At 41.7% G+C, this 27,620-nt stretch overlaps 1 protein-coding gene across 5 annotated transcripts in view; it reads left to right on the top strand.

Moving 5' to 3' along the window:
- The first annotated feature begins 8,482 nt into the window (after nt 1-8,482).
- Nucleotides 8,483-27,620, top strand: part of LOC126995362 (uncharacterized) — a 252,694-nt gene continuing 233,556 nt past the window's right edge. For 4 of the 5 annotated variants that reach the window (XM_050854838.1, XM_050854841.1, XM_050854842.1 and 1 more), the window contains exon 1: nt 8,483-8,561. The gene's annotated coding sequence lies outside the window, so the exon portion shown is untranslated. Of the gene's footprint in view, nt 8,562-10,112; nt 10,313-27,620 lie in introns of those variants that run through there. The other variant, XM_050854839.1, reaches the window with a different exon arrangement.

A 27,620-nucleotide genomic window follows, 5' to 3' on the forward strand; every position in this document is an offset into this window, starting at 1 on the left:
ATATATATATATATATATATATATATATATATATGGATGGATGAATATATTCAGAGCTTCCGAAAAGTTAGTCCAGTGGAAAAGGTTTAAGTAGTTTTATAAAAGCGAAGTTTTACGTACAACCACGTACCACCATCACCACCACAATCATCATCACCACTACCACCACCACAATCTCATCACCATATCACCATCACCTCCTCCACCATCACCACCACTTCCACCACCACCATCACCACCAACACCACCACCACTATATCACCATCTCTACCACCAACACCACCACCATCACCACCACCATCACCATATCTACCACCAACACCACCACCATCACCACCACCATCAGCATCTCTACCACCAACACCACCACCATCACGACCACCTCCACCACAACCATCACCATCATCACCACCATCTTCACCATCATCATCACCACCATCACCACCATCATCATCATCAACATGTGGTAGTGGTGGTGGTGGTGGTGATGGTTGTCGTGGTGGTGATGATGGTGATGGTGGTATATGTTGTGCTAAGTCTAATGAAGTGTATATATTTGTACTTAAATACCTTTCCTCTTGACTGAAAAGGGTATTGGTGAGGTTAATGGTATTTTACTCGATAATATACCTTAGTTTCCGAGGTATACCCTTTTTATACCCTTCATTTTTTACAGTGTAGGGGCCTTGTCCGCCCTCGTATGGAGCATGCATCTCATGTCGGGGGAAGGGGGGGGGAGGAGGAGAGGAAATTCTACTCACACAACTTTTTTAGACAGAATAGAGTCGTCTCATCATTTCTCTTCGTCTTACTTGACAGTTTTCTACCTCTTAAATTCCGGCGTAGTGTTGCATCTCTTTCTATCTTCTAGCTATATATATATATATATATATATATATATATATATATATATATATATATATATATATATATATATATATATATATATATATATTTTTTTTTTTTTTTTTTTTTTTTTTTTTTTACGTCTTGGCCTATTGCGCCGGTAGGCTTCTTCCCGGTGGATCCTGATGGTCGGTCCAAGGCTTCTTCCCGGTGGGGCCTGATGATCGGCCCAGCCCGTTCTGGCGCAGGCGAGTGTTTATAGTGGCGCCATCTTGCATTGGCTCATGCTGCCCTCCCGGAGCTCATCTTTTAATCCTAGAATCTAGAGTCCGGGTTGATAGGTGGTCTTCTGGACAGCATGTGGGTAGTTTTAATCCACTCGGCGGCGGCTGAAAAATCCCAGCTTGGTGGCACCGGTCGGGGATTGAACTCGCGTCCTCCTGAACGCGGGGCCGTCTCGCTATCCGTTCAGCCACCGCCTCCCCATGCTGACTGCTCTTTTAAACTAGCTAACCGCATGCCTCCCTCACTCCTACAGTACTGCTGCACTCGACTTTTTACTCCAGCTCATCCCTATACTGTCCAAATTCTTTATGCAAGAATTAACCACCATCTTCATTTCTTCATCTCTTTCACTTATAAACTCTGGAACAGCCTTACTTTGTATTTCCTCCTGCGTATGACGAACTCCATCAAGAGGAGAGTATCAAAACACGTCTCCACACGAAACACATCTCTATTTGCTTTTATTGGAGCAGTGATTGGCGGGCTTTTATTCGGTCATTTATTTTTTACCTTGACCTTCTTCCTTTAATGTAAGAAAAAGAAAAAAAACACGCTGCTCCGAACAAAATAAAAATAAAAATATCAGAAAAGAAATCAATTTCGGGTAAGAAGGTGTCTTTATTATCTTACTATTGTATTAATTATTATTATTATTATTATTATTATTATTATTATTATTATTATTATTATTATTATTATTATTATTATTATTATTATTATTATTATTATTATTATTATTATTAACATTATAATGATGATGATGATGATGATGGTGATGACGATGATTACTAATATTATTATTATTTTTTATTATTACTTTATATAATTATTATTATTATTATTATTATTATTATTATTATTATTATTATTATTATTATTATTATTATTATTATTATTATTATTATTATTATTATTATTATTATTATTATTATTATTATTATTATTATTATTATTATTTTTATTATTATTACTATTACCAAAATTTTGGTATTACTATTATTATTATTATTATTATTATTATTATTATTATTATTATTATTATTATTATTATTATTATTATTATTATTATTATTATTATTATTATTATTATTATTATTACTATTACTAAAATTTTGGTATTACTATTATTATTATTATTATTATTATTATTATTATTATTGTTATTATTATTATTATTATTATTATTATTATTGCGTACCGGAATAAAGCCAATGCATTGGCGTCGTTGTCCGCCTCGCCTCGCCTCTCCAACGCATTGGTTCGATTCCGGTGCTGGGTAACATTCAACTTGTCTAGTTCTTGACTACTACTATTAGTAGTATCACTATTATTATTATTATTATTATTATTATTATTATTATTATTATTATTATTATTATTATTATTATTATTATTATTATTATTATTATCATCATCGTCATCATTATCATCATCGTCATCATTATGAATTATTCTTGCTCCTTAGAACAGGATGGTAGTTAATTCACGAGACAGAAATAACATATTAACGTGACTCGGAATTGATAAAAAGCTTTTATTTATTTCAGTTGCCGATAAATGGATTACCTGATGCAAAATTAAATTGTTACAAGGTTACCAGAGTAACAAAGAAATGCGATAGATAATTGTTTCATCATTTGCAAGGTATCAAGGGTATATTATGTGTGTGTGTGTGTGTGTGTGTGTGTGTGTGTGTTGGTGTGTGGTTGGTAGTGCAAACACTTCTACTACAATATGACATTGTCAGCCTGTGTGAAACGAAAACAAAAATGAACGTTAGTTTGCCAGGGTTTGTAACGTTTAGGCGTGCGAACGGTGCTTCACTTCACAGAGGAGGAACGGTCGTTATGGTGAAAAACTATCTGGCCCGTCACGTTTCTAGCGCCGATTATTGCCTTGATGACCAAGTGTGGTTGAAGTTCCGATGCATTCCTAGGGTGTTGTTTGGGTTTTGTTATATTCCTCCACATGACTCGGAATATTTTAACCACCAGTCGTTTGCAGCCATCCAAGAGAAGATTAGTGACGGTGACTGTAACTCCGTCATTATGGGTGACTTAAACTGCAGGCTTGGTGCTTATGTTCGTGAGTTACCTGCTCGAAGTGAAATACCAAACGCTCACTTGTACGAGTACCCGATCCTCCCTGACAGTGTGCACACCCCTAATGATAATGCCTATATATTATCTGCAATATGTTGTGATAATAAGATGTTGGTTGTAAATAACCTTAAGTCACCAGATAACTATTACAAGAGTGATATGACTTATCGAAAAGGTGGAAACTGGGTATCAGAACTCGATTTGTGTTTGACGTCTTACGAAGCTGTAAAAATATCAAGTCCTTCTGTGTACGTAAATCGGAATGTTTACCATCGGATCACGCTCCCATTAGTATTGAAGTCAATGTTCCAAAAATTAGCCTAGACTCTGTATCAGCGTGCGTGTCACCTTGGTGGCCACGCGTCACTGAGGAACCAGGAGGAGCGTGACCCGATGGTGCGTATGCCCGTCAAATTTACCTCTATTGATGTTGATGTATTCCGCTACAATATGAATAACCTCGGTGTGTCTAACTACGAAGATGTTAATGATGTTAATATTTTCGCCCAAAACATTTCTAACGCCTTATACGAGTGTGCAGGGGAGAGTCGCGTCACGAGCGAAGCGCGTCCAGGCAGCGGCAGCAGTCCCACCCGCTGGGACAGGCTGCTACAAGACAAGGACGACAAACGAGTGTGGCAAGCCATCAACTGGAAGGGATGCCTGCAAGATAACACCCATACAGATGTGAAGCCTTCTGATGAGGAATTCAAATGTTTCTATGAGAGTTTAATGAATGTTGCCCCAGACGACCTTGCCAACAAATGTCGGGATGCGAATATTACAATTCCTATATTAGACGATCCAGTTTCCCCTGATGAAGTCACTGCTCAGATTAAGAAGATCAAATCAGATAAAGCATGTAGTCCAGATGGTATCGCACCCGGTGTTTTTAAGCTGTTGCCTGCCCAGTGGATAATGCTCATAACAACTCTTTTCAATTCCATATTTACCACTGCACAGTATCCGACGTTTTGAACTAGGACTAATTTTTTTACTATTGTTAAAAGAGGTAACCGAAAAGACCCCCAAAATTACAGAGGCATTAATGTGATAAACGGTATATCGAAACTCTTTGATATGGTTCTCTGTTCGAGACTTGAGCAGTGGTTCACACCCCACCGTGAACAGGCAGGAGCTCAAAAAGGTCGCGGTTGTATCGAGCACATCGTAACATTACGTCTTTTGACTGACTTAGCCAGGAAGAAAAAGAAAAAGTTATTTGTCACATTGTTGGGTAGGCGGTGGCCGAAGTGATAGCGTACTGGACCCACATTCGCCGCGTGATGGACGACGCGGGTTCGAATCCTCACGCTACCACTCGGATTTTTCAGTCACCGTCGAGTGGCTTAAAACTACCCACATGCTGTCCTGAAGACCACCCATCAACCCGGACTCTAGAGGAAGCCGTCCAAGCGAATCAAGAACGAGTTCCGGGGGGCAGCATGAGCCAATGCAAGATGGCGCCACTATAAACACTCGCCTGCGCCAGAACGGGCTGGGCCGACCATCAGGCCCCACCTGGAAGAAGCCTTGGGCCGACCATCAGGCCCCACCGGGAAGATGCCTACCGGCAAGGCAACAAAAAAAAAAAAAAAAAAATAATCATCGACTTCAGCCAAGCCTATGACTTAGTTTCGAGGGGTATATTAATACGGATTCTGAAGCGTCTTGGGTGCGGCATAGTCATGTTGGGCGTCATTAGTGCAATGTATTGTGTAACCGAGAGCATCATCGGCACTGCAGTGTTTGCAGTTACTCTGGGAGTCCGTCAAGGTTCACCCAAATCCTGTTTACTGTTTGTACTGTATGTGGATGAATTAATTAGACTGATTAGATATAATTGCGAAGATGATGGCTTCTTAAAATGGTTGCATATTCTTATACTTATGGATGACACCGTAATACTTTCAACATCACGAGAGAGAATGATTAATAAATTATTATTCATGAAGCGATTCTGCAGCGAGTATGGGATGAAAATAAACGAGTCAAAGACCAATAGTTTTGTAGTATACGGCACCCCCGAGGACAACGAGCCATTGCATATCAACGGCTTGGTGGTGGAGCGGTGTGCTCAGGATGTGTACCTGGGCTCCCCGTTCACTGCCGATGGTTCAGTATCGTCGTCAGTCAGAGCTCATGCAGATGCCAAGATGCCTCACGTCATCAAATTTGTGTCCTTTTTAAATAAGAATAATGACATTCCTTTTCGTGTTAAAAAACGTGTATTTGAGGCTTGCTTGATGTCAACTATTTTATACGGGTGCGAGTCCTGGCTGAATGCAGACCTTAGGCCGATAAAAAAGCTGTACAACTGGTCACTAAAAAATTTACTTGACGTAAAGTTAACTACGTGCAATGATGTATGCTATGTTGAGTCTGGCTATCCTCCTTTACACTCCTTAGTTAGAAGTAGGCAGAGAAGCTTCTTTTCTAAGATGTGGCGCGAAAGGCAAAGAATGGAGGATGACCCATTAGTTTTATCAGTAAATACTGTCATGGAGAATAATTATCAGACTTGGATATACATCGATGACTTGCTGAACAGGGTAACTGACGACACTGATGAAGGGTTTAGAGAGCTAAAAGCTAATATTATTAACTCAACCTTCCTCTAAGCGTGTAACATATAAAGAAATAAATCCAAGTTTATCTCTCCCTTCTGTATCGGAGGCCAAGACTCACATTAGCGAGCACCACCGAATTGCGTACACGCGGTTCCGTGTGTCCGCACACTCGCTGGCTGTGGAGGTAGGAAGATGGAACAGAAGGGGACGAGGAAGGTTACCATTGGAAGAACGGTTTTGTCTCTGCGGTCAGATCCAAACAGAGATGCATGTAGTACAGGACTGCACATTAACACAGCGACTGAGGGACACACACAACTTTGTTAATATCCTTGACTTGTTTTCTGACCAGTATGATGACGCCCAAAGATGCTATATAATATACATGATCCTGGATGTTTACAAAACCTAGTCCTTTAAATTAGTCACGCTTAATCTTACGTTGCTCGTTTGGAGTTGTTTTAACGTATTTTAGTTTGAGTATGTTTCTATAGTCCGCATTATTTCTTAATTTTGTTTCTAGTCAAATATATTTTATTATTATTTTTTTTTATGCAATTGTTTTAGTTTTTTGTAATCGTTTTGTCTTAAAAGAAATACGAGTAGTATATTTACTGGGTACTGGAGTTCATTAAAGTTAGGGTAGGGTTCAAGTTTTAGAGAGAGTCGTTTTATTTTCGTGTTTTTTTTTTTGTGGCTTTTGCCTGATTGCATATGTTTTAGTGTTTGGCTTTACTGGAGTTCAGTAAACTTTGGGTAGTGTTCAATTTTTAGAGAGTCGTTTTATTTTCGCGGTTTTGTGGCTTTCGCTTGATTGTATATGCTTTAGTGTCTGGTTTGTTTTAGTTTATAGGTATTTATTTGCATTTTGGGGAGTTTCTTATTTATAGTCCTTATAAATGTCTGCTAATGCGGCTAGAAAAGTTTTTCTTAATGTAAGATATTTTTATTGTTCAGAGACGTAATTCATGAAAATCATTTGTGTTGGACCTTTCATTGTAACGTTTTTTTATAAGACAGTTGTTGTGGTCAATAAAACTAACTAACTAACTATGTCTGTGTGTGTGTGTGTGTGTGTGTGTGTGTGTGTGTGTGTGTTTAATTCACCAAAGGCTGATCACTTGCTGGATTCGTGACCACCAGCAAGTGCCCTCCAGTGAGAGTCAACTCGTTAGCCGACCTCAAGGCAACTGACCTTCACAGTTCACACACCACATACCCATATCCCTCTTGCTCGTTGGCGGAAAGTAACCGCTCCTTGTTAGCGGAATTTTTTTTTCGGCCATAACGGAGCTCGAATCTCAGAATGACAGGCCGAAGTCTGACAAGGCAGAGATGTAGTCCACTGAACCACCGTAACTGTGTTTGTGTGTGTGTGTGTGTGTGTGTGTGTGTGTGTGTGTGTGTAATCATCATTATCATCCTCATCCTCATAATCATCATCAACATAATATATACACACACACACACACACACACACACACACATACATAATAATAATAATAATAATAATAATATTACATTATTATTAAAATAATGATAATAATAATAATTATAATAATAACAATAATAATAATAATAATAATAATAATAATAATAATAATAATAATAATAATAATAATAATAATAATAAACGGGTTATTGAGAATGAGAGGCAGCCTTTCTGCTGAAAATATAAACATAAAGAATGCGTGTATTTGTGTGTGTGTGTGTGTGTGTGTGTGTGTGTGTGTGTGTGTGTGTGTTCTACCCTGTTTGTATATTTACAGGACTTAATCAGCTCCGCAATGCCTCGTATTATATTTCGTTTTATCGGCTAATTCCTGTAATTTGTGTTATTTCAATCACACACGATTTCATTTAATACATGCGTCGCTCGCGCGCGCGCGCGCGTGTTTGTGTGTGTGTGTGTGTGTGTGTGTGTGTTCTTCCCTGTTTGTATATTTACAGGACTTAGTCAACCCCGTTAAGCTCTATATTTTATTTCACTTTATCGGCGAATTCCTTATATTTGTGCTTCATTTTCGTACACGATTTTATTTACTTCATGCATCGCGCGAGTGTGTGTGTGTGTGTGTGTGTGTGTGTGTGTGTTTGCAGTCCATCTATTTCGACAGGTGGTAACATGGTGATGTCAGGATGCTACTAGAAGTGAATGAACACCGCAGGTGAGGCGCAGTGATGTCAGTCACTCGTCGTCATGATCCAGCATCACCCAGTATACTTTGCCCACCACCTACCGAGCCACCCCACCCACCACCGCCATCCCTCCCAATCACCCTTTTGGTCCCTCCCATTTGCCCACCCACCTCACTCTCATATTGTGGCAATCTTCCTAACCTGCGCCTTTCCCCTTCTTCCTGATGGCGTGGCATGGTCAGACTTCGTGGTGGCTGGGTGTTGTATTACGTGGGAGGGCCACCACCATGTTATTGATACCAGAAGTAACAGTACAGGATGTCATTATCAAATCGGGAAAGTGGAGAATGCTGCGAGGCTGTGTTCGTCTGCTCAGGCATGCTGCCCTGTCTTTTAACTCTGATATGATAGCTTTTAAGTGGATAGCTCAGGTAAGCAGTATCGGAAAGGATTAAAAATAAAAGAAAATGTAAAAATGTGTTTAAAGCTCAAAGGAAATAAATCCAACCGATTGCGGGCGGCTGGCATCGTGAGGGGGTAGTTGAAAATTCATACACTAGATGGCAACTCCAGCGACCAACCCGCCATATTGAGCCTGGCCGACCCACATTCGACACGAGTGAGTTTTTCTCATTTTACATAGTTTTTAGGGCTTTCTTGGCTTATTCTGTGCAACAGTCAAAGACATAAGATCGGTGTCGTCCCATATGAGGGGTTTCAAGTGGCTGCTGGGAGTGGAGGTTGCGGAAACCAGTGGAAATGTGATGTAGTCTGCTATGTTATTGGATCGATGTAAGAGAGAGCTAGCAGGGGCTGGCCGCCTCGCAGTGTGTACGTATGTCACGGCCAGCTTCCGTGTGGAAATAACATCATATAAACCATCAGGTGATCGGTTAGTGGTGTTTGGGGGGTGGTCAGACACGTTGTTCAAATGGAATACTCGTCACGGGGCGTCAGGGAATGTGGAAACAGCTTCCAGTGCTGGGTGAGGCCCACGGAAGTACAGTGCCTGGGCCGTAGCGGGACCCTCGCAGCCGCTAAGGGTGAAAATTTACCCGCACCCATGACACGCCCTACCTGCGCCGTCCCCCGCCCCCCTGAAGGAGGCCTGTGTGCGGGGGGTGGGTGGGGGGGATAGACCTGCGGATCACTTAGAAGGGCGAGGGTGGAGTGTTGGTGCATACTGCTGGCGGTGGAGTAACGGGGACCACGGGGTCAACGAATTAAGGCAGGAGCACTCATGTGAAAAGTTCCTCCTTCTGGTGGTGGCGATGACAGGCGACTCCTGAACCTGCCGACACCACCACCATCTCCGCTAAAGCTGCCCCATTGTCTCTCCTCCCCGTCAGCCACCTTCTGCCGCGGCTGCTGTTGCTCCTGCCGGCGGAGAGCATCATTGATTTACGCGGAGTGTTGTGTCGCCGCCACTCGACACTACGTGAAAGTGCTACACACCCATGCTGCCGCCTCCCATCGCCGCCCGCCCTCTGCCGTGCACACACACACACACACACACACACAAACGGCGCCCCCACACCGTCTGCCGCGCACCTGTTAACGCCGCACATCTTAGCATTATAATTTATATTGCCGCGTTAACAGTGTACACGCGCTTGATAACAATCTACTGACAACTTAATATAACGTCATATGCCGGATCGCTGTCAAGGCCGCCCGTAGCGTCACTCCGTCGGCAGCACCCCTGGCCGCGCCTTACACACACACACACACACACACACACACACACACAGTAACCATAAGTTCACGACACACCTATAAGTCAATTTAGTATTGAAGACTAAATGTGTACGATTGGCAGCATCATTGATGTAACAATAAGCCCAGAGGCTTCCGTACTGACGTTCCCACCGTATCCCGTCGCGGCAGGCGACGCCACCTTCCACCTTCCCTCTGAATACCTGAGAGACGTACTGACCTTCCCCACAAATTTCGCCAACCATCGTTACTCACCCCATGGTGACGCCGATCCCGCTGTACCGCGGGAGATGAACATGGTGACGGTGGTGGTGATGAGGTTATTATTGGTGCTGAGTAGGATGTTTATTAAAGTAGTGTTGGTTAAATAGAAGTGGTAATGTGCGTGGTAATAGTGATGATAATGGTGGTATTGGTTCTAATGTGGAGATGGTGGCACAAGAAACCATGTTAGGTATTGTGACGGTTGGAAAGGAAGTGTTCGTCACCGCGGCAGCAACAGCAGTATCAACAGCGGCGGTGGCAGTGCAAGAGCGGGGACAAAGAGGGATAGATCGTACTTGTCAACACTGTGGTGGAGTAATATGGTCAAACACTGATGACTCAACTTTTATGCCAAAGAGAAAGAGAGCTTTTATGGTGATCCTGACAGTGGTATGTATCCTTTAGGTGGAGGTGGGTATGGTATCTTATGGAGGTAATTTACACAAAATATAAATTCTTGTATCAAGGGGAAGAACTACACCCCACAAAAAAGTCTCAATAGTTTCCTATGACGGATAAGAGTGAGACTAATATCTCAGTTAACGAACATTTTTGAAATGTTATGAATATTCGTGTATTTCGGAATTTGCAGTGCTACATGCTGTGAAATTGTATTTGTCACGTGTAATTAGGACATTTTATTATTATTATTATTATTATTATTATTATTATTATTATTATTATTATTATCATTGTTATTATTATTATTATTATTAGTAGTAGTAGTAGTAGTTAGTGTTAGGAGTTTCAAAATTAGCGGCCGGCGGCCATAATGATCGTATGTAGTAGCAGTATCAATAGCAGTAGTAATGGTAGTAGCAGTAGCATAATGATTTATATCTATATATAATGATGATATAAATAATAGTTGTAATAGAAGTAGTTGTTGCTGAAGCTTCATAAAAGGATCATTATTAGAGGCAGTAATAGTTAAAAATATGAAGATCCTTGAGTGTAAAACTTATACGCCAGAGTCTGTGCATGTAAAACACATTTAGAATAACGGTTCCTTTGTATTAAAAGAAAAAAAAAGTGACGTTTGGGTTGGCGTGATAAGGAACATAAAAAGACTGTGGAAAGTACAGGATAAAACCGACAAACTGCAGTATGGTGTCGGTGGGGCATGGTGAAGGTAGGACGAGGCGAAGTGGTGGTGGTGGTGGTGTTGCCGCAGCCTGTGGTAAGGATTTCATCAGCAACCATTATCGTTGTGGTGACTGGGATAGGGGAGGATGCGAGAGTTCAGGTAGAGGCTGGCGAGGGGGCTGTGGTGTGTTGTGTCCAGCGTCTTAACTTGAATAGCTTGTATTAAGTTCGACTAAACAGCATCTATGCACTTAGCTGTACCTGATTAGCTACCTGTGCCTCATCTGTATTACTTGAACACGTCTACCGGAATGCTCTTTTACCGCAGTTCTATTTTTTTTTTTTTTTACAAGATTAGGTAGCCTTTGATTTTTTTTTCTGCATTACCAAATAATTATATTCTCAGCCATTTAGTTACCTGCGTCCATTTTTTTCAGGCGTGTTCGTATTTGGTATATCTTCTCAGTTTAAGCTATTCCTTACATTATTTCTTATCCATCAACAACTGCGCACCATCACTATTTTTTTCTTTTCATTTATTCATCGCCAAAGCATATGTCGATTGCAGTCAGTCTTTCATCACCAACAACAAAGTTCTACCACCAATGTCCACTTATTTTCTTTAACTTTTTTTTTTCTCTATTATCATCACTTACCTAATCGGCAATTTAGTTACCTACTTCCTACATACGCCTCTCCGGGGTGCAGTGGTTAGCTTATCTAACTACGAATTGCAGGCCTGGGTTCGATTACCGGCCAGGGCAGTCGATACGCAGCTCACCCAGCTGTTCATTATTTCTTCCGGGATGGTCAATAAATGGGTATCTGGGGAAAACTGGGGAGGGTAAACTGTGGTAACACACTGTGACCTGATTTAATGTGTTCTCACACACCACAATGATACAGAGACACGGCCAGCCGCAGCTAATAGTGTATGCTCCCAACTTTACCTACCTTCCTTTGATATCTTCAGCAGTGTTTGTGTGTGATATCACTCCATCATTTTACTTCTCTGCAAAGCAAACTGATTTACGCTGGCATTGTTATTCCCCTTTATATCTTGACCATCATTTTTTGCCATGTTTTCCATTACCGTCACTGCTGTTTTGACCCCTATCATTTCATTACCATCTCGGATATATTTTTCAATGATTACTCCACCACAGTATTGTTTTCCATCATCATGAAATCTACCAGTTGTGTTCATTTTCCTCCAATTCTGACTTTCCCACCACTAGCCTTCAGATTCTTTCCTCCGCATTGCAATCGTACCTCATCCTACAACATCTATCCGTTCCTCCACTCTTAGTACCTTACCACTCTTTGTTCGCCGTCGCCATTTATGTCTTGCTTTTCCTATTCTCTTTTACTTCTTTTCGTTACTTGGGCCCGTCACCATATTTTTACTCATTTATTTGTATTTTCCTCGGTTTCCTTTTTCTTATAGTTATATTTATTCCACGTTTATTCTGCACACTTCTCACTCTTTCTTTCGTGGTATATTTCGCTTCCTCTCCCCCCACCCTTTTTTTTTCAGTATAATTTTTCTCGTAAAGTTTCTGGCATACGTTCTCTCTCTCTCTCTCTCTCTCTCTCTCTCTCTCTCTCTCTCTCTCTCTCTCTCTCTCTCTCTCTCTCTCTCTCTCTCTCTCTCTCTCTCGTATTGCCATATTTTCATAGCATTTAATTTCCTTCTCTAACATTTATGTCGTCCAGTTTTAAGCCATTTAGAAGCCTCTTAATTCATCTTCATTCGCTTCTTCCTTCCTTCCCCTCCGTCATTATTTTAGTCCCCTTTAACTATTAGAAGGTATTTCCGCGTCATTTATATTCATTCATTCCCCCTCATTTTGGCCCTCTCCCTTTATTTCTCTTTTGGTTATTATTGTTGTTGTTGTTGTTGTACTTATATACTTTGACTTGATTTTTCACCGTCAGGATTTCTTTTAATGTCCCCTTGTCTTTCATTTGCAATTTCCCTGCAGGTCATCCCTGTATTCTCTTTTTTTTTCACACATATAACCTTTATTTGTCTTCTAGTTTTTGTCCTTTGTCTCCTCCTCCTCCTCCTCCTCCTCCTCCTCCTCCCGTTCCTTCACCATTTTTTTTCATCTCATTCTCCTGTTTCCCTTCCTCCTCCTCTTTCTCCTCCTAATCTTTCGCCATTTTCCTTCTCCACTGCATCTCTCTCTCTCTCTCTCTCTCTCTCTCTCTCTCTCTCTCTCTCTCTCTCTCTCTCTCTCTCTCTCTCTCTCTCTAAAACACACACACACGCACACACACACACACATAGGTGTTTCTTTTATTCCTGACGAGTCTCTCTCCCGCTCCCACCCCTTTTTCCTCCCCCTCCTTTTCCTCTCCCTCTTATCTCACTGCCCCCTCCCTCGCCAGTTTCCTCCTTACTCAGTAGTTGCTCCTCTCCCTCGCATTTTCTTCCCGTTCCTTCCTCTCATTCCCTATCTATCCTTCCATCATTCCTACTACCAACTCTCCTAATATTCACTTTCTTCTCCATCTCCTTCGATCAAATTTTGTCTTGGTCCCTACCCTTTATTTCCTCATATGTCCATTCTTTATTCATTTCACCTTTTCTCGCTCTTCCTTTATTCACTTTCCCTCCTCCATCTCATCTTATCGTGTATTTTCTCCCTTCATTTCATTTCGTCATCGTTTCACCCCCATCCATCTATTCATCTTACTTTCGCTTTTTCTTTATTAAATGCTCTCCATCTCATTCTATCCTGTTAGTTCTCTCCTTTTTAACTCTCAAACAAACCCTTTTTTCCTTTTCCTCCCCTGCGTCCCTCATCCGTTCAATCTATATAGTTTTATTTTTTCCTTCCTTCGCTCTTTCGTCAATTCTTTCCTATCAATCCGTTTCCTTTTTTACTCATCATTCTCCCCAGTTTTCTCTCATCCATTTATTCCATTTATTTGTCTGCCTGTCGCATGCTGTTCCGCCTTTGCTCCTTCATGAGTCCCTTTTCTTTCATTCTTTTCCTTTCTGTTCTTGCACTCACTTCGTCTTCACTTGTCGTTTCTTTCTTCTACATCTAAAACCTCCCTTTCACTTCTCTCCACTTGTCCTCGATTTCTTTTCATTATTCCTTCCCCTCCTCTCTCTCTCGTCCTTTCTTTTTCGTTGCTCTCCTTTATTAGTGATCCTCCCCTGTCCTCATTTTCTTTCTATCACCCTTCCCTGCATCCATTCTCTCTTTACCTTCTTTATCTTCTTCACCCCAGCTCTCCTCCTCTTATCTTTTTCATCACCACCTTCTCTCCATCTTCTCTCTTTACCGTTCCCCCTTTCTCCATTTTCTTTTGACTTTCTTACCCTTCTACTTTCCTACTTCCCATTTTCTCCTTCTTTTCTCCTCCTCCCATCTCAATTTTTCTCCCCGCTTCTTCTCTTCTCCCCATTTCTCCTCTTCCCCTCCTCATTTCTATCTCCTGCCTTGCTCCTCCCCAAATATCACTTTTCCTCCTCCCCTCTTCTCCCCTTCTTACCCCTTATGAACACAGCACCCCCGCGGCGCCTCATCTTCCTCCCTTCTCCCTCACAAGTGTCTTCTTGTACTGTGAATATAAAATAACAGAAACGCATAGAATTAAAAAAAAGAAGTTATTCAGAATATAATTTTCATAGTGCAGGAAAAGGTCAACAGGGATCCTTCTCCTACTCCTCCAAATCCTCCTTAACCTCCTCCTTTTCCCTTTCCTCCTCCTCTTCCCCCACCTCCTCCTCCTCCTCCTCCTCCTCCCCTCATCCTCCACCACCTTTTCCTCTGTTGCACCCTCTGAAAGTTTCTTGTCAATGGTTGTGTGTGTGTGTGTGTGTGTGTGTGTGTGTTCTGTAAACCACCAATATCGGTGCGATTTCAGGACCATTTCATGTTTCCGTGAGTTTATACAAGTTTGTTTATGCGTTTTTATGTGTCCACTTGTTTAAGTTTTCGGCTGTTTGTTTGTTTGTTTGCTCGATGTTCATATTATTTGGTGTACATTCGGGCATAATCTTATTGTTTTCAATGGTTTCCCTTTATCACTGAGTTTTGGTCCCTTATCCGATCGGTTTACTAACTGTTCACCGTGTGTGTGTGTGTGTGTGTGTGTGTGTGTGTGTTTCAGCACATGGCTAACTATATCACCCAAGAGGGAACCGTGACTAGTGTTCGATGCTGTAACCCCGCCCCCTCCAGTGTTTTCATATCGTAAGCATCATCTGATAAAAGTTGTAAGGAGGTGTGGTAGTCAGAGAGAGAGAGAGAGAGAGAGAGAGAGAGAGAGAGAGAGATTGTAATGTGTTTGGGTTGTTTGCGATGGGTGTTTTTGTTTATTTTAGTTTGTCATTTGTCAGCGTGAAATAGTTGTCAGCTTTGTTGGTCTTTGATTACGTCCATGGCTGCTGAGTGTGTGTGTGTGTGTGTGTGTGTGTGTGTGTGTAATTCACCACGGCCTGATCACGTGTTGGACTCGTAATCGCCAGCAGGTACCCTCCCGACATGAGCAAGTGCTCTTTATCGTCGATCTTTAGGTACTGCCAGGACCTCACCCCCCCCCCCCCCATCCCCCTTGCTCAAGGGGGGACAGTAACCACTCCTAGTCAACGGAAAGAATCCGGCCTGAGCGGGCTCGAACCGTCGCCCTGTCAGACCGTGAAGCCTGGCAGTGCTGCGCTTTAACCAGTTGCGCTACGGAGTGGTGTGTGTGTGTGTGTGTGTGTGTGTGTGTGTGTGTGTGTGTGTGTGTGTGTGTGTGTGTAAACCTATCCAATCGTCTCCAATTTCTAAATATTTCACCCGGGAATCCTCCTCCTCTTCCACGTGGTTTTTTGGCTGTGACACAGGCGAGGCACGTGCACATACTAAAGGGTTCCTTGCCGGACCCACATGGTGGGTGGTAAGGATGCACTTTTTAACCAACCTCCCGGGAGCCACTTGTTGTTCTTGTAGTGTTGTTGTTGTTGATGGTCATGTTTGTCTTCTCACCTGTCATTGTACGTATTAACAAATATACCGTTGCAGTTACCTCTTCCTGTTTGTCAACATAGTACATTTTCTTTTGTAATATATTTTTTTGTGCATGTGTCGCTTATTTCGTTGACTTTGGTAGTACAATTTTGCTAGAGACCAAAAAGAAATAAGTGAAAGATCGAAGACTCGGTCTCTCAAGTCAATCAACCAAAAGAGCATACGGTGGAGAGCGCGTCGTCTCGCCCACCGTACAACGCCAAACCCGAGGGTTCCTATGGGCAAGTCTCCATGTCCCCCTTCTCATTATATATACCTTATGGCATGATTCATCGACGTTCTCAAGCTAAGAACTCTGTGGCCGTTCCATTGGCCTCCTTCAGTCGAGACTGTCTTACAAAAACGACCCGGTGAGCAGGGTCGACGAGCCCAACATTGGCCCCGAGGCCCACAACCCTGGCAGCGCGAAGAAAAAGCTCTCCTAAAGAAAATACGATAATGAAAACATGTCACGCTCGTGTTTATTTTTTATGCCAATTTATTTTTTTCATAATTCAGTTCCATTCGAGCCCGCTTATCGATGAGGGACGCGGAACGCGGACGCGGCCAGGCCTCCGCGGGGGATGGCATGCCATGGGGCGAGGGAAGGGGTACCACAGATCCACTGCCCTTCCCTCAACACGCAATTACACTGAGGGGAAGGCGCTGGAATTATTTAACGCGAATTGGAAATTAGCGCTGCAGGTGACGCTGATTATGTCCGATAGGATCGAAGCAATGGAGAGAGGCTGCTGTAGGGTACGAGAGAGAGAGAGAGAGAGAGAGAGAGAGGAAACCATGCCACATGAGCCCTGACGGGACAGATAAGACAGCTAACGATATGTTATCAGTGGTTGTGATGGAGCTACTGGGACAGTGGTGGTGGTTACGAACTTACGATGATGGTAATGGTGGCGCAGGTTGTGGTGGTTGGTGTGATAACGATGGCTGGGGTGGTGGTTGAAGTTATGGTAACGGTGTTGTTGGTTATTGTGGGTTTGGTGTTGGTTTTGGTTGTGATGAGTGAAGCAGTAGTGGTGCCGAAGGTTAAAAGAGGGGCTTGGAGCTCACAGTCGTCACCACGGCAGGTATTGGTAACTCACTACCATCACCACCACCATAACTACTAATACTAGCTACTACAACTACTACTACTACTACTACTAAACGGTAGCTGGTCTATTGGCGACCACTCGATAGCGCAGTAAAGGAAATTGTAAAGAAAGTATATGGAAAAAATTATAATCGATTGTGATGTATTTTCAAGATTATGAAACTTATTTTGAAATATTTTTGATTCCCCAGATACTGTGTGTGTGTGTGTGTGTGTGTGTGTGTGAGAGAGAGAGAGAGAGAGAGAGAGAGAGGCTTTGCACACGGTCACCGTCGTGAAGTGGTGCGCCCCAATAACTTAGTTTGGGAGATACGCCTTTTAAAACCTTTCTCGTTACTTCATTCTGGGTTATTTCCGTCATTTCTATTAAACTTTTCCTGCTGCATTGAATGAAGAAGTAAACAAAGTAATAGGGTATGTTGACCAATGCTTGTTATTTGAGAAAAGTCATAACGTTATATTTCGAATCTGCCTCACTGCTCTGCCATAATAAGTATACTCCCCGTCACACCACTGCACCACTGAATGAAGTAATAAAGTAACTGCTGGCAAATCGTTGTTATTTGTCAAAAAAATAATTGCCAGAATCTTTCTATTGCACCTCTTTTTTGATAAACATATTTCCTATCGCATTTTTAGCTTGACTGCCACAGAATGAAGGGATACATACAGTAATGGCGTATGGTGTTCAATCATTGCTGCTTGACACAAATGTAGTTATATTCTCCTTTTGCACCTGTCCCGCTGTTCATCGATAACATACTTCTCATCACACATTTTGCTCGACGGCTGCGGTAAAGGTATAAGTAAGTTGTTACTTGACGGCAGAACACACACACACACACACACACACACACACACACACACACACACACACACACACACACACACACACACACACACACACACACACATATATATTGTCATATTGTTAATAATAATAATAAACGAGGTGCATTGTGATGGTTCAAAAATAATATTGTCTTGGCGTAGAGGAATTAATATTTTCACGCGTGGCCACGTGTTGTTAGAATGCCATGTCCCTCGGTGATTCATGCCGCATCGCCCAGTACATGACGTGGTGCTTGCTCACTCACGACCACGGAGGCCAACACACACACACACACACACACACACACACACACACACACAGACGATGGACCTTTTTTAAGTTAATAGGAAAGGTGAACGGAAAACTCTGCTAAGAATGTTAACTACAGAAGAAAAATAAATCCCGAACGTATAGTAGCAAACGGACACAAACTCCTCATTCAAACGCCGCTTGTATCTATAAAGAGTGAGAAAGAAAAAAAAAAATCTTAAAGCCTTAGATACATAGCGTGAGACGGGAGCTCTAGTGTAGGTTACCCCAGTTTATGGTCAGCAAACATATTGAATGTCCTGAACACATATCGGACTAGGACTCGACGAGCGACATTGCAACATTCCCTTCTCCTCCCCCACCCCTTTATCCTCCTCCTCTCGTGATGCTGATAAAAGAGGAATGCTCGGAGGTGGAGGTGACAGAAGGAGAGGGTTGGGGGCTGGCGTATGAAAGGGAAGAGCTGCGACTGGGTACTACTTTGATGGGAAAGGGGGGAACTGGAGTGTCTTGTTTGCGTGGGTGTTAGTCAGAGGGAGAGGGATATGTGGAGTGGCAAGGGAGCACGTTTGGGGTGCGACGTGGGTATGGTGAATGGGTCTAGAGTGCAATATGGGGGAGGTGGATGCGTGAAGAGATGAGGTAGGTGGATGGGTGAAGAGTGCAAGATAAGGAAGGTGGATATGTGGAGAGTTTAAGATAGGGTAGATAGTGGAGAGTTTAGATAGGGTGGATGGGTAAACAGTGCAATATGAACAAGGTGGAGGCTGGGGTCGGAGGAAGACCAGGCGGAGGGGGCGAAGTTAGGTGGTGAAGGGTAAGATGGACAGGCTGAGGGTTGTGTGGAAGGGTAGAAAGTGACATAACTTCACACACACACACACACACACACACACACACACACACACACACACACACACACACACACACACACACACACACACACACACACACACACACACATGTAATACTTAAAAAAAATATATACTAATGTTAGTCATAAATAACAGCAGGTAATTAGAGATAGTTTAGAACTATATCCAGGAAAACCGGGTAGTTCTATAGGTCAATTACTGAGATGTCAAGGGTTGGTAGGTAAAAAAAATAATTAGCCAAGATATTTTCATTTGAAGTTAATCACATGAAAAAGTTCTTAAATATTTATTTCCCAAATAACGTCACAAATTGTTTATAATTACGACAAGTTTACTCTGTATCTTTAAATATGTAGTAGAAAAGAGAAAGAGGGAATGCTATATATATTTTTTTCACATTCATTTCATCGCGTAAATTTAGAGAAGAAAAATACGTATAAGCTGTAAAAAAATGTTCCAGTGAAAATAAAACCTTTCCGGCAGACAAATAAAAAAATAGTTAATGTTTGCTGATCCACGAGAACATTGCATATTTTTTCCTCTGTTTATTTGTTAAGCGTCGTTATTCTAATTATCGCTCGGAAAGCGTTAATAAAATGCTACTGACAAGAGAGAGAGAGAGAGAGAGATGAAACGACACGATCATCTTAAGGGATGTAAGAATCTGGAGATGAAAGTCATTCCGAAAGTTAAGAAGAAAGGTAAACACACACACACACACACACACACACACACACACACACACACACACAAACACAGTCACACACACACGGTAGGAGACTGATCGCCGGGTGGCCCCATCGTTCAGTTCGTAAAAATGCTGCAAGAAGGTGGAATTGCGGCCGTAAATCAGAGGCGAAAGTCACATTATTCAGGAGGCACAACCCCGTCCGGCGCTCCGTTGCTTTTGTTGATATTTATCGTTGCGTATACGTGGCTTGCTCGCAGAGAGCGAAAGGGGATTTACTGAAACTATCTATATATCATCTTTCTAATATATATATATATATATATATATATATATATATATATATATATATATATATATATATATATATATATATATATATATATATATATATATATATATATATATATGTGTGTGTGTGTGTGTGTGTGTGTGTGTGTAAAGGTATGTAGTATATAGCTAATACTTTGGGTTATTACGTGTCTCTTAGGTTCGATTCAGTCTTGAGCCCCAAGGAAAAAAAATTACAAACCATTTAATGTCTTGACTGTATACACGTCACGATAAAAGTATGTCTATATAAGCTACTACGTGCGTCAGCCATTTACTTCTATCATCATGGGCCTCTCATCCTCGCTCATATTCACTCTCTCCATCCCTCACTCCTGCACTGACCTACGTAGCTTGGTAGATGAAGGTGAGTGACCGGAGAGGAGGAGGGTGAAGGGGAAGGAGGGTAGGGTGGGATGCTTATGGATGGTGGTGGTGGTGATGGTGGTACATAGTGCTACTGGTGGCATAAAACATTTTAACACCGTTCATTAAAAAGTTAGTCTTATTAGCTAGTTTTGGTGGAAGTGTGAAACGTGTGCTTGGTGATGGATGATGACGGAAAGGTACACGGAGAGAGAGAGAGAGAGAGAGAGAGAGAGGGGGCGGGGGTTCGGTTAGTGGCGGTGATAGCGTCCGGGGCTTGGTTGAGGTAAGGAGAGAAGGAAGGATAGGCGGCAGTGGTGGTGGTCGAGGTAGGGTTAGGAGGGGTGGCAAGGAGGAGAAAAGGAAGAGAAGTGAGGAGATGGCTGTGGGATGGACTTGGGGAGAGGGGGAGGGCGCTCAGGAAGGTGGGAAGAGATTTGCTACTGGAGGGGATGAGATGTGTGCGCGCGCGAGCGAGCGAGCAAGAGAGAGAGAGAGAGAGAGTATAATCCGTGGCACCTCTCTCTCTCTCTCTCTCTCTCTCTCTCTCTCTCTCTCGTTATTCATTAATCCTGATCCTGTTATCCCTTACTCTCATTACTTTTTATTTAATTTTCTTCTCAGCTTTGCGTTCCTCATTCCTACCACCATCCTTTTGCCTTGCGTTTCTTCTCCTCCTCCTCCTCCTCCTCCTTTCGAATACTGGTGTTCTTGTCCGTTTTTATCACCCGGTTAGTGGTAGCAGTAATGGTAGTTCTTTCCTCTTTAATACATAATTTCCATGCAGTTGTTCCATGCTGCATGGTTCTTTTTCCTTTCCTGCCAGCTTTGGCTGGAGGGATGTAGGGGTGGCGAGGAGCCTTCGCCTTTGCTAACCTTCATATTCCACCTTTGATTAGATAGTTAGTGTAGCTTGTCACAAACAGCCTCGTAAGGACTATCAGGTCTGCTGTTGTTTGTTCTTCCTTTGTGTTCCTTTGTGTACCTCCTCCTCCTAGGGGCTTCGTGGTTCAGTGGTTAGCACACTCGGCTCACAACCGAGAGAGCCCGGGTTCGATTTCCGGGCGGAGTGGAAAAATTTGGGCGGCTTTTCCGATACCCTACGTCCCTGTCCACCCAGCAGTGAATGGGTACCAGGTATTAATCGGGGGTTGTGTCCCGTCTCCTGGGATCTGTTCCCTTCTCCTATAATTCCTTCCCCTTCTGTCTCTCTCCGGCATATGACCACAGATGTTGCGCTGACTGAACGAAACTTTCCAACTTTCCTCCTCCTCCTCCTCCTCCTATGTCCTCCTACTTCATCTCCTCCTCCATTTCCTCCCTTTCTTCCTTTCTCATCCCTTTCCTCTTTATTTCCATATCGCATATTTCATTGGGCTTTCCATTTCTTCTCTCTCTCTCTCTCTCTCTCTCTCTCTCTCTCTCTCTCTCTCTCTCTCTCTCTCTCTCTCTCTCTCTCTCTCTCTCTCTCTCTCTCTCTCTTGTTTCTTCCGCCTTTCTTTCTTTTTATTTTGTTTACCAGCTCATCTCTCGATCCCTCCTTCCTTCCCTCTGCTCGTTTCACTTCCATCTTCCCGTCTGACCTCAATCTCCTTTGTTCCATCCCTTCTCCTATCATCATCTCTTCCTTCTCTCCTTCCCTTTCTCCACACACGTGTTACTGGCCCTTTCAACCCTCCATCATTATATTTATTCCCCTTTTACTGGCTACCTTCCTCCTTCATTCTCTCTCTTACTATCATGTACTTCCTCAGTAGTGAAGTGGTTTGCTTGCCTAACAATCAATCTGCGGCCCTGGCTTCAAATCCCGACCCAGGCAGTCAGAACACAACCCACCCAACGATTCTGCCTTCTTTTCGAGCTGGTCGATAAATGGATACCTGAGAAACCCGGGGAATATAAATGTAGTAGCCCGAATGTCACACTGACAGTGTCCTGGGGTAATGGGTTATTTTCCGCCACAGCCTCAAGGGCCATTGTAACAGAGATGGGCACCGAGGCCACCCTCAGTGGTACAAGGTTTGCCATAACATCCTTAATTAATGGGGCTCCCCAAGTGGACTAGCTCATACTGACCTTCAGTTGGCATAGGATGTACCGTCTGGCTGTACGGCGCCGCAATGCCGTGTACAATATGAATAAGATGGAGCAATCTGGGAACTGGAAACTATCATCACCGCCGTCAGACAGAGCCCTCTGCCTATGTGTGTGTGGATCTATATGTAGGGATTGGATGGGCCCTTTGTTTGTATAGACTGTGCACAAGTGTGCTATGCACATTCATAGATAGATAGGGCTTGATTAATTCTCTAGTATTGATTTTATATAATAGTACATTCTGTGATTTGCCTACTGGCGTATTTGCTATTTTCCAGTTTTTTATATGCCGCTGGGCGAAATGAACCATTATTATTATTATTATTATTATTATTATTATTATTATTATTATTATTATTATTATTATTATTATTGATAATAAAAATATTATTATTATTATTATTATTATTATTATTATTATTATTATTATTATTATTATTGATAATAATAAAATTATTATTATTATTATTATTATTATTATTATTATTATTATTATTATTACTATTACTATAGCGCATGTCCCCTTCTGTACCATTTACTTGTACTGCCTATCCTTGCTGTTCTCTCTTACTCCTCATCTCTCCTTGTGTTTATCTCAGATTCTTCCTCTTTCCCCTCTGGCATTTCCCTCCTCCTCTTTTTTGGACGTGATCACAGCCTTGCCTCTCACCCTCATAAGTCGACTCTGCCGCGTCTCCTTATCAAGAGGTCCTCACGCGCCTCCTCCGGACGGAAAGGATGTGGAGTAGAGGTGCGCGCACGCACACACACACACACACACACACACACACACACACACACACACACACCTGCTAGTCCCACCCCAAACTCAACATCATTCAGCAACAATGGCAACACCACCACCACCACCTCCGTCACAACCACTCCCTTAGTACTTGATGGCATATTGTTTAGTCTCATTACATTTGTACGTGATTACCATAACTTGATCCTCTGCTGAGCGGATTACTTAATAACCTTCAGGTATATCGACTCGGGAAGGGCAGGTGCGATAACATAAACCCCACATCATTAATGACAATGGTTGAACTGAACTGCCACACGCCAACCAGTCAGCCGTCCAGTCAGCCAGTCATCAAACCAGTTAGTCAGTTAGCGGATTAGTCACCTATTCAGTGAGTTACGCGGCCTGCTATAGTCTGTTTCATTTCATCTGTCCACCAACAAAGCGGAAATTTTGATGGATGTGGCACCTGCGCATTTCTAATTTGTGAACACGTGAAAATCAACTGTTGGGAAAACATTCAAGCTTATTTTTCAATAATATATTTGAATGTTTAAGTATACAAAAAGCAACTCAGTCGTTTGCATAGAAAATCTAACATACCAGCACACGAAAAGACAAGCTTGTATCAAACGACATAGTCACATCATGTTCGAACGATCTATGTTTTTTTCAAATTCATTGATTGATAGCTTATTTTAGGTATATTAAAAAGACATCTGGCTCTGCAAATGCATACAAAGAATATCTTAATAATTTACTGCATGTAAATAATGATTAATAATCGAAATAACATGAAATAGTAAATAATAACTGTTGAATGAGATGCTATAGGCTATTTAGAATATTAGACTACCCATGCTGTTTCCATGCAACACATCAAAATTCATGATGTATAGACACTAGCATAGTCGGATGTCACTTTATGTACCTGAATGAGATGAAATATGGGTATCTGAAAGACCATGAATCGTTCGAGTATTATCAGACCTACTGTTTGATATACAAATTGTTCTTTCGTGTGCTTAAATGGTAAATTTTCGAAGCAAATCGCCACGCTTGCGGTTTATATAAAAAGACTTAGAGAGTTTTTTGCATACACAAACATTCAAATACATCACTAAAAATATAAAGATGATCTTCACGCAATCACGAATTACCAATGCGCAAGTGCCACATCTACGTTCGCGAGTGGACAGACGGAATGAAACAGACTATATATAGTCAGTCAGTTTGCCAACCTGCCAGTCGACTAATCAGCCAGTCAAGAAATTAGCTAGCAATTAGAGCGGCTCCATACCCCCTAAATTGCCAGTGATCGCTAGCTACTTTAACTAAAACTGAGTCAAGGCCTGTTGAAGGGATGAGTACTCGCTCACTCTAAAATCTCTCACGTGATAAATCATGATGCACTGTGCCTATATTCTACAAGACATTGATCCCAAGTGTTTATGCTAACATTTTTCATGTGAAGTGGTGAGAAACACTCTACCATTCAGTTATTATAAGCTAATTACTCGCAACCAAGCTTACACCATTCTCGCTTTTTTTTTCTAATCTCCTGCCGCATGTATGCCTTGAACCATTTTTGCAATAGATTCCACGAACACTAATGTTCAATCTGGCAAGTACCGAACTGAATCTAGTCAGTACTACTCGTGGTAAAGAGATACTTATAAGGCCGAAACCCGCATGATGCCGAAAGGAGAGGCTGAGGGGCCGAACTAAACCTCACCAAGGCTTACCAATACAAATGGCTGTAGCTATAGTACACTGGGGAGAAAGAAACAGTGGAACACTTAATTGTAGAATGTAGCAACTACGAGAGGCAGAGAGGGGAGTTAGTAGCAGAATTAGTGATGGTGATAGGTAGGGCGAGCTGATCAAAAGCTATACAGGTCAAAAGAAGAAGAAGAAGGTTTGTTTTGGTTTGGAATGCCAAGTCGTATAAATCTTCCTCCAAGGTGTAAATACATATGAACAAGTAAAGCCTGTGTTCGTGATTTATTAACTGCTTTAGTGTATCAAGTACCGAAAACTGATAGTACAAAAATTTTTTGTAGACCATAAAACAACGAACAAAAGGTTGTAAATTCTACAGCGGTGCGACCGAAGATTCATAATTTCATTTACCATAATACCGCTACTGAGTCAAAGATTATTGAAAACTGTTCTTAATACTCAAAACTTTGTTTTGAATTATATTGGGAAACATTTTTTTTATTTTTATAGGTGACCCACTTTTCTGTACCATGTTGTGCTTTCCAGATAATCTGGCATCTTTTTTCGAGGAATGGAACTGTTCTAATTGAGCCAGCCAGTCATCTAACCCGACACAATGCACTGGTTCACTCTGTTACGTCAGTCGATGCCTCTCTTGTTGGCGGTGGTCAGATAGTGATGGTAGTGGTGGGGATAGGGGTGGTGTTATGTAGTGGCCTCCCTTTGCAGGGCTGAAGTGACCTCGTGCCTTGTCGCGAGCGGTTTAAGGGTAAACAGATGAAGGAGAAGAAAAATAAAAAGAGAAGGGGTAGGATAAGAAAGGAGCAGAAAGATATGAAGAAAGTATGAGGAAAAGGCAAAATAACAGGAGGAAGTAAAGAGGAGTATCGTTGTTAGTTTGCTCGCGTGTGTGTGTGTGCGTGTGTGTGTTTGCTCAGCTAGCGTGACCCCCTCTCTTGTCCCTTCAATGCACGTTCTCTTGGTTATTTTGAGATTGTTGTGTTTCTGTTGGTTGTTTACATGCTGGCTAACGTTAGTGGTGCCTTGCTGTGGTTCGCTGTGACTGTGGGAGAGAGACTGGTACTGGATGCAGTTGCTTGTTTGGTGTTGCTGTGGTATGGTTTTTTTTTTTTTTTTCGCACCCATGGAAGGAGGTAGTAAATTGATGTCTTTTATTTTGTTGTTGGTTAAGCTGTCCTATTATTGCTTGGTGTTGTTTTTGCATTGTATTGGTTATTCAAGTAGTGTATGTTGCTGTTATCTATTTTTTTCTATTTGGCCATGGGATGAGCGAGTGTGGTGCCGTGTTTCATTCATCGTCTTGTTGTTGATTGGTGTCGTATTTGAGTTTAATTCGTACTAGTTTGGGCTGCGTGTGTTGTGATGTTTATTTTTTCGGGTCAGAGAAGGAACGAGTACTACGCGGCTGTTACTTTAACCGTGTTGTTGCTGGTTGTCTTGTCTGTATTGCTTCAGTTGGTTGAGTAGTGTGTTGCTGAAGATGGTGTTGTTAAGTGAAGTATTGTTATTTATTAATGTTTGCTTTTTGCACAAGGCCCTTGCCAATATTTCAACGTTATGGAATTGATATTTTCTTACGTAACGCTTCGTGTTTATACTTAATGGTTTTAAGAGATAGATGCTGTAAAAAGGTTGTGGTAGGTGTAACGTGTCATTTTTTTTTTGTGTGTGTGTGTGTGTGTGTGTGAATTAATGGTTGGCGGAATTTGTGCATTTTGTATTGTTTTAAGAGTTCGACGCTACACTGCATGAACATGTTTGGCAGGTCATGCATGTTAGTGTGATCTACATTGTCATGAGAGAAGGAGGAGTGCTTTTGCTGTGGGCAAGGGAAGGGATAGAAGCTTTGTCAGCCTGGGGTGCTTCTCGCTGGCCGGCGAATGAATGGATATATACATACATGCATACATTCATATATATATATATATATATATATATATATATATATATATATATATATATATATATATATATATATATATATATGATATAGATAGATTGATACATAGTTAAATAGATGTAGATATAAATAAGTGTGTGTGTGTGTGTGTGTGTGTGTGTGTGTGTGTGTGTGTGTGTGTGTGTGTGTGTGTGTGTGTGTGTGTGTGTCTCTCTCTCTCTCTCTCTCTCTCTCTCTCTCTCTCTCTCTCTCTCTCTCTCTCTCTCTCTCTCTCTCTCTCTCTCTCTCTCTCTCTCTATATATATATATATATATATATATATATATATATATATATATATATATATATATATATATATATATATATATATATATATATATATATATATATATATATATATATATATATATATATATATATATATATATATATATATATACTCAATATATTAGCATTGTCACTTATTTATGTAGACTCGTAGAAGATAAGTGTATGGATGAGATATGGATGTATGGATGAAAGAGGAGTAATGTATAGATTGGTGAATATTATCGTGGAGCGCGTACATACTGGCGAACATACCAGTGGCACCTTCACGGGCACGTCAGGTATTAGCCTACACTCACTCCTCTTGCTTCG

Source organism: Eriocheir sinensis, chromosome 8 (genome assembly GCF_024679095.1).
Source record: "Eriocheir sinensis breed Jianghai 21 chromosome 8, ASM2467909v1, whole genome shotgun sequence".
Lineage (NCBI taxonomy): Eukaryota > Metazoa > Arthropoda > Malacostraca > Decapoda > Varunidae > Eriocheir > Eriocheir sinensis.